An 8,230-nucleotide genomic window follows, 5' to 3' on the forward strand; every position below is an offset into this window, starting at 1 on the left:
TGAATGAAATCAGTCAATGGAGAGAATGAGCGTACGGCGAGTGACGTCATCGACCAGGAAGCTATAAATATCCCCTGAGTACACAATACGCCAGCTTAAAAGTTACTGAAGCAGCGACCCAAGGGGATGCCGGGAGTATGGCAGGACACGCAGCGTCCGTCCCTTCGGGGAACTAGGGTTCCATACGTAACCCGGGACGTTCCCCTTCAGGGACTACCGCTGCGTGTAATCGCAGTGGGAACGCAATACCCACATCCCCATATGACCAAATCCCCGTCGTGTGTCATTAGGAGACACAAACCGACAAGAGAACCTGAGCCCCGGGAGTGGAGCTAAGATCGAGGGAATAAAATCTAACGAAAGTGTGCGGTGAGGACCAGCCTGCCGCATCACAAACGTCCTGAAGAGAAGCTCCTGAAAGAAGAGCTGTAGAAGCAGCCATACTCCAGGTGGAATGAGCCCTTACAGCCAAAGGTGAAGGCTGATGGGCCGAACCATAAGCAAGTGGGATGGCCTCGACCACCCACTTGCTCATCCTTTTTCTAGATGCAGGACACCCTTTCTTAGGTGACCCAAACAGACGAACGGTTGTTCCGATCTCCTCCACAGGGCAGCTCTGTGGACGTAAGCATCAAAACCCAAACTGGGCACAGCAAATTAATTTTCTCCTGGTCTGACGTCAGAAAAGGCGGAGGACAGAAAAACCTGCAGAACTATAGGTCTAACAGAAACAGTTGGAACCTTAGGAACATAACCTGGTCTCGGAAAGAGAAAGGCCTTAACCAACCAGGAGCAAATTCCAGGCACGAGGGAGCCACCGAAAGTGCTTGAATATCTCCAATTCTTTTTAGAGATGAGATAGCGAGAAGAAGGATAGTCTTTAGAGTAAGAAACTTTTCCGAAACTTCCTCGATGGGCTCGAAAGGAGCAAGGGAGAGACCTTTTAAGATGATGGCCAGACCCCAAGCTGGTACCCTCGTGCGAACTGCAGGCCTCAGCCTCAAGGTGACACGAAGGAAGCGAGACATAAGTGGGTGTTTCCCGAGGGAACCTCCACTTGAAGGGGTGTGGTAAGCAGCTAAGGCCGCCACATACACCTTCAGTGTGGAGTTGGATAACCCTGTGGAGAGACGGTCCTGCAGGAAATCCAGCACTGTACCAACCGGGCAGTTAACTGGGTCCTGCTGGCGCTCTCCACACCAAGAGGTGAAAAGTTTCCACCTCGCGGCATATAACTTCCTCGTGGAGGGAGCTCTGGATCGGAGGATGGTCTCAACGACCTCAGCCGAGAGACCAGAATCTATGAGCTGGGCCCCCTCAGAGGCCAAGCCCACAGCCTCCATCGCTCTAGACGGGGGTGAAGGATCGACCCACTCGCCTGAGAGAGCAGATCTCTCCTGATCGGTATCTCTAGGGGAGAGCCGTCGAGGAGAGACACTAGGTCCGCAAACCATACCCGGGCTGACCAGAACGGGGCTATTAGCAGGAGACTGAGCCCGTCCCGGCGAACCCTCTCCAGAACTCCTGGGAGCAGAGCGATCGGGGGAAAAGTGTACAAGCGTGACCTCGGCCATGGATGTACCATCGCATCCGACTGCAGCGGGGCTGGATGGCTGAGAGAGAACACAGCGGGCAGTGTGATGTTTCTCGAGAAGCAAATAGGTCTACCTCGGCAAGACCGAAATGTTTCCATAAGAGTTCCACCATCTCGGGTGAAGACTCCATTCCCCGGGCCTCGGCCCCTGTCTTGACAGGATGTCTGCCCCCCTGATTTAAATACCCCGGGAGATAAATAGCTCTCAGAGAAAGAATTTTCCCCTGGGACCAAAGAAGGATCTGACGTGCCAGTTTGTAAAGCGGGCGAGAACGCAAACCCCCCTGATGGTTGATATAAGAAACCACCGATGTGTTGTCTGTCCGGACAAGAACATGGTGGCCCCTTAGGTCTGGGAGGAAGTGTTTCAGAGCCTGAAACACCGCCAACATCTCTAGGCAGTTTAAGTGCCACAGACGATGATGGTCCTCCCACAGACCCTGAGCCGGGCGACCATCCATGATCGTCCCCCAACCCGTGAGAGAGGCATCTGTCATTAGCATAACGCGACGACAAGGAGCTCCTAACACAGGGCCTTGGGACAGAAACCAAGGATCTTTCCACATGATCAGGGCGTGATGACACCGTCGCGAACTCACGATCATGCGAAGCGAATTTCCCCTCGGGGAGAATCCCTTGGTCCTGAGCCACCACTGTAACAGTCTCATGTGCAAAAGGCCAAGAGGTATCACGTTGGACGCAGCTGCCATGAGACCTAACAGTCTCTGGAACTGTTTTACAGTGGATGACTGGCCTAGCTTGACCTGATCTACTGCAGCGAGAATCAAAGCAATACGAGCAGGTGACAATCGTGCCTGCATCGTCGTTGAATCCCACACTACACCTAGAAAAGTGGTTCTCTGTAATGGAGAAAGAACACTCTTTTTGGCGTTGAGCCTCAGCCCCAGTCACTTGATATGAGCAAGAACGACATCTCGGTGCCGAACCGCCTGTTGTTCCGATTGAGCTAGAATCAAGCAATCGTCTTTATAGTACAGAAAGCGGATGCCCTGTAACCTCAGCGGGCCTATAGCAGCATCCATACACTTCGTGAATGTTCGGGGTGACAGTGCTAGGCCGAACGGAAGAACCCGATATTGGTACGCTTCGCCCCCGAAAGTGAACCTCAGGAACTTCCTGTGTTGAGGGAGGATAGATACATGGAAGTAAACGTCCTTTAGATCTATCATGACAAACCAGTCCTCGGATCTGATTTGAACATCCCCAGTGACAGACACAGCGCCCTGTAACGTACTGGCAGTGAACAGCTGGTCTGGGCACTCCACAACCCTCCTCGGAGGGGGCGAGCGTCCCTCGGGAAATCGCTCGCCGAGTCTCTCTACGCCCTGTGAAGGCAGGGTTAGTAGAGCAGACCCCTGAGGGCATCGGAAAAGACAGGGCACCGTGTTCTTGTGCAGTGAACTCAGGTCTTTCACGATAGGGACCACCCTCAGAGTCCTGACGTTCAGCACGTCAGGATTTTTTTTTTTTTTGATGAAGTAGTATCCTAACTCCCTGCTGGGTGGCTTTTTATTTGGCTTTTACTCTCGAGGCTGGCCTCCGGATGAACATCCCGAGTGACAGACACAGCGCCCTGTAACGTACTGGCAGGGAACAGCTGGTCTGAGCACTCCACAACCCTCCTTGGAGGGGGCGAGCGTCCCTCGGGAAATCGCTCGCCGAGTCTCTCTACGCCCTGTATAGGCAGGGTTAGTAGAACAGACCCCTGAGGGCATCGAGAAAGACAGGGCACCGTGTTTTTGTGCGGTGAACTCAAGTTTTTCCCGATGGGGACCACCCTCAGAGTCCTGACGTTCAGCCCGTCAGGACTTTTTCGACGCGGCCTTTCTGGCGACAATGACTGTCCTCAGATCAGTCCTGCCCCGAGAAGGCCGCGCCGGAGAGCGCCCCGCCTCGTCCCTCCAGTTTCTCTGGAGGGGGGCACGAGACGTGACACTCCGCTTCTGCTGCGCTCTTTTGGAAGACGAACTCGACGAAAGACTTTGCTCTGGTTGAACATTCTGCGTGACAGACACAGTGCCCTGTAACGGCGCACCAGCAGGGAACGACTGGTCTGAACACACTAGAACCCTCAGAGGCGGCGAGCGTCCCTCGGGAAAGCACTCGCCAGACCCTTCTACGCCCTGTTTCGGCAGGGTTAGTAGGACGGGCCCCTGAGGGCGCCGGGAGAGACAGGGCACCCTTAAGGGAGGTGAACGCAAGTCTCTCTCGGCGGGGACCCCCCTCAGATTTTCCTTTGAGCAGGTCGGCCTGAAAAGCCTGCATAAAGGTCATCGTATGCAAACATGCAGCCGCCTGCCCAGCCACCGAGTAAGCCTTCCCCACCAGCACAGAGGTATATATATTTATTTATTTATATATTTTTTTTTTTGGTGGAAGAGCCGGTGCTTTAAGTGAAGACGATGAAGCAGGAGAGAGATAGCTCGCGAGCGTCTCCTCCGCCTACAGTATCGTCACATAACCAGCAGATTTAGCACCAACAATGTTACCATAAGCATTGGACTGATTTGTGTAAATTCTGCTTGAAACCGGTCTAACCCAGGTCTTTGAAACCTCAGCATGAAGATCTGGGAAGAACGGTAAGCACCGGCGAGAAGGTTGAGGTCGTGCAGACAGAAATCTATCATCTAGATTGCTTTTAATTCTAGAAACCTGTCTATCAGCTGGCCACTCGATACTGTTTTTTTTTTTTTTTTTTAGCTTTTCAACAGCCCGAGATAATACATCCATCAAACCTTCTTCATTTGCAGTATAATGTGATAAACTAGTTTTCTCTGATGCAAAACTTTCGACATCCAGCTCCTCAGAACTGGAAAATCTCAATTCAACATCATCATGTGCCTCCACCCGGGCAGAAGTAACCGCCGCAGCGCGTGCTTCCAGAGCCTGGTGAGAGGCACTAGATCTCGTCGGAGATAGCTGAGATAGGGCGGAGCCCGTCTCAACGTCGCCAGCGAGATCCATCTGCGAGCCCCAAGACAAGCGCCGCCGCTCTGCCTCAACAGAAGCGGGACCCGAGCCTCGGGGAGCTCGCAGCAAATCACTCTCCTCGAAGAGCGATCGCCGCGAGCGCAGAGTTCTCAAGGGAAAACGCTCGCAATGCTGACAATCGACTCCCTCGAGAGCCGACTGGGCATTGCTGAACTCCCAAACAAGCCACACATAGCTCGTGTGAATCCCCACCCGTGATGTACCGAGTACAGGGGGGAACACACTTCTTATACTGCTCGCTCATATTGGTTTTTTTATATAAAATATATATAGTGAAAACTCCTGACAAAACAGACAAACACAATCGACAGATTCAGAAACACACAGAGCTGCTGAAGTAACTAAAGCTGGCGTATTGTGTACTCAGGGGATATTTATAGCTTCCTGGTCGATGACGTCACTCGCCGTACGCTCATTCTCTCCATTGACTGATTTCATTCATGCTTCAGACGCGTCACGCTGAGGGCGTTCCCACTGCGATTACACGCAGCGGTAGTCCCTGAAGGGGAACTGCTGTAAATATAATATTAAATACAGTAATGGACAGACTCAGACTGTATAAACGCGAGTCCCGAGAAAATGGCGTTCGTCAGCTCCAGTTTGTATCCAGCCTCTCACGGAGACTTCAGATGTCCCAATCACAAAGCCTGTGAAGAGACGACTCAACGTCGACGATATGGACTCTCTATGGTGGACGGCACTGATCCTCAACAACTCGTCTTAATACCGGCGTGATTACTTGGACTTCCAAAAGATGGAAATGGATAAATACTCTAAATGTTCCGATTCCAATCTGACTTGTAATGCTGCCTGAATCATGCACTGTTCCTTCGTTGGCCAGAGGAGAACTGGCCCTCCGACTGAGTCTGGTTTCTCCCAAGGTTTTTTTCTCCATTCTGTCCCTGATGGAGTTTGGGTTCCTCCACTGTTGCCTTGGCTTTTGGCTTGCTTAGTTGGGGACATTTAATATTCAATAATATTATTGATCTGCCTTACTTAATGTGGACGTTGACGCAATTTTCTTTTAGAAACAAACTTTGTTATATTGTTTTCATGTTATCACTGTGAAGCGCTTTGATGCAATCTGTATTGTAAAAAGCGCTATATAGATAAACTTGACTTGACTTGACTATAATCGTGTCTCTGTTCTGTGTGATGGAGATGATCTGAGTATTCTTGTATCTTGTCTGTTCATTCCTGTTTTTAGCATCTTTTTTTTTTTTTTTTTTTATGATTGATACTAATATTCTTAATAAACCTCTGCAGTTGTGTTTAATATGTCTCCTTTCCTGAGATGTTTGTTACAAATATGATAATATCCCTTTATGAGCTTGTATTGTATCGTAATATATAATAGTAAGTGTGAGTATTAATGAGTCTTTTTGAGCCTACCATGCAGGAAACTGCTAAAATAAGGAAGTGAAACTAGCAGTAATGCTCTCGTGTGCAAAAGAATATCCTTGTGTTCAGAGCAGATGTGTGTTGCAGTGCGGTTCACAATATACACTTCTCAGACATGTTTAACACACATGTAAAGACACTTAACTGTGGTATTGTGTCAATAAATATCAATGATTTACACACTCAGATTGTCAGGAGTGTGACAGCGCCAAAATGTGTGTTACATGGTTCATGATACTTTAACATATACACATGTAGCGCCTCTCCCTTAGGTTTAAGCGGGAGCGGCCCTGGGTTAGTTTATTGTTAGATCTCTCTAAGTAGCCTCTGAATATTATTAACTTTATTTCAATAAACCCTTATCTCAAAATTGGTGTGCTTATAAACAGACTAAAATAACCACAAAGTCTTGTAAGTGAAATAGAAACCTTAAGTTGTTTACTGAAATAAAATAGTAAAATGTGAAAAGCAATTGAAAATAAGATTAAAATAAAGACCACAGACACATACACTGTCAAGAGTTCAGGTGAGAAAACAGACCAAACTTTCAGAGATTAATTTGGACTCTGGCTTCATACTGTCATTGTGAAATAGTACTGATCTAAGCCATTACGATCCTAAGAGTGACTTCCGACATGGGCCATAATAGGCTAAAATAGACTGTTGTTTGTGAAATGAGGACAGTTTTACTCTTTTCGATCATCTCATTAAATCATAATTTTCTTAAGCAGTGAATTACCTGTCAGCTTGCACTAATTATGAGACTGCAGTCAGTGTTGCAGAAACAAAGGAGGTAATGATTAGGGATGGGAACTGTAAAAAATATGTTGGGTTCCATTAACGATTGTTTTAGTTTAGTTTAACTTTAAGAAAGGAATATTTGGCAAAATTCCATTGCCAAATGATGAGAATTTTAATAATAAATAGATTTCTCTTTACAGCGAGGTGTGTTTGGGCTGTGCTCTTAGTGTGACATTACATGATTTCCGTAGTGTTTTTATAGCTGTGATCTCACTGTTGAGGTCTGGAAACATGACTCACAGTTCGACCACAATAGAGCCGTGATCATCTCTGAACCCAGTTGATGAGTTTAAAGACTGGCTTCTGCTGGTTCTGGCATCGGTCTAGAGAGTTGGCGATCTGTCTTATCTGCTCTTTCAGTGGACACATGGTTCCTCGAGTTTGGGCCTAATCTCCAGTCATCCTCAAGACCCATCCCCTCACACCTTCTACAAGCCATCTCTCCCACACTTCTACCACTCACACACATCATCAACGCCTCCCTCCACACTGGCATTTCCCTACAGCATTCAAGCAGTAACTCCACTGCTTAAAAAACAACATTAAACACATCACTCATAGAGAGTTACAGACCTGTCTCTCTCCTACCATTCATAGCAAAAACACTTGAACGAGTTGCTTTCAACCAAGTATCATCTTTCCTGTCTCAGAATAACCAGCTGGATGTCAACCAATCTGTCTTCAAGAAAGGGCATTCAACCGAGACTGCATTGCTCTCGTTCACAGAAGCCCATTCTCTCACTCTCCTTCAGGGTCGCATGGAGAGGCGATGTATACAAAGCACATCAACTGACCACAGGGGTTCCCCAGGGTTCAGTGCTTGGACCCCTCCTCTTCTCCATTTACACCACATCACTGGGACACATCATACATGGTTTCTCTTACTTTTCCCGTTCGTCTCGATCTCTCTTTCTGTCGGCTTCTATTGGCCTTAAAGCGTGACTCTGCCAAATATCTCCCGGGGGAGAGGTTTCGCTTAAATAGTCACACGGCGATAGTCAGAGGAGGAAAAGAGCTCTTTTGATGAGGCACAGAATGTTTTTTGCAACAGAAAACATCGGTCAACACTTAAACCAACATTCTCGAGGTTCTCCGCTGGCCGCCGAGGGAACTCTGAGCGAGAATGCGCTCTCTTTGTCGCTGGTCCTCCGTCGTTTACAGACCGCGCTCTTTTCCTCCTTGCACGAACATCGGGAATGCTGCGTCTTTTTATCTGCCGGGCGTCCTAGTTGATGAGGGGCCGGCTTCACACAGTAGCCGAACTTCTTGTGTGTCCTCTGCCGAAGCAGCGGTTCGGGCCAATTCCCTGGGTGACCTTTTCAGCAGCGGACAGGGCCAGGTGTGCTGCCGTGTGCAGTTTACGGAACGACTCCGGGTCCGGGCCCTCCTCATCCAGGGACCTCAGGAGTCGAGTCTGGAAGA

This window comes from Rhinichthys klamathensis, unplaced genomic scaffold (assembly GCF_029890125.1).
Source record: "Rhinichthys klamathensis goyatoka isolate OS25496 unplaced genomic scaffold, OSU_Roscu_1.1 h1tg000331l_1, whole genome shotgun sequence".
Lineage (NCBI taxonomy): Eukaryota > Metazoa > Chordata > Actinopteri > Cypriniformes > Leuciscidae > Rhinichthys > Rhinichthys klamathensis.